Genomic DNA, 762 nt, shown 5'->3' with positions numbered 1-762 from the left:
AAGAGGTTTTCTGTTCCGAAAAAAAATCACACCCTCTCCTCTAAACTTTCCCCATATCTTTTAATCAGCAAAGCCAAAGCCAGAGGTATGAAATTGTTCTGGGTCGTTGGAAATGAGCCAAATAATAAGATTTTTAACAATTTGCTCACAAAAAAGTTGACGAAAAAGCCTAGATTGGTTTATTTGCCCAATCGCTGATCAAGGATTATCGAGTCCTTGAGGTTAACGATTTGAAACCCCTTCTTGTTTTTACGTGGTCTCTAGTATTGCTATACCTTGAAATCCTTAAAAAACTCAAATTTTAACATCATTAATTATTCAACTTGGGCAAGCATTTTGATTTGACCACTAAAACCTAAAATTAATAATTTAACTTGATTTATGATAATAATATTTTTTATATTATTTTATTTATTAAATGGTTTTTAAAAAAAAATTTAAAAAGGAATATAAACTAATTAAATATAATTTTAAAAAAAAAAACTATTTACAATAAATAGGTAACCACTTTTTATAAATATTATATAATTTTATATTTCTTAATGTAAGGTATGCTTTTTTGTCGAGTATTTGACTGCATTTTTAATAATTTAAAATATATATAAATAAAAATTACTTTTAATAAAATCACAATTTGTCTAATAAAAAAAGTTTATTAATTATATTTTAAATAAAAGAAATTAATTTAATTGCATGATAAGAATAGAATTTGTTAAACTATAATCTTTCCTAAATACTTTTTACACTTTAACTCATAATCTT

Source organism: Penaeus monodon, chromosome 28 (genome assembly GCF_015228065.2).
Source record: "Penaeus monodon isolate SGIC_2016 chromosome 28, NSTDA_Pmon_1, whole genome shotgun sequence".
Classification (NCBI taxonomy): Eukaryota; Metazoa; Arthropoda; class Malacostraca; order Decapoda; family Penaeidae; genus Penaeus; species Penaeus monodon.
This window is presented reverse-complemented; position numbering follows the sequence as displayed.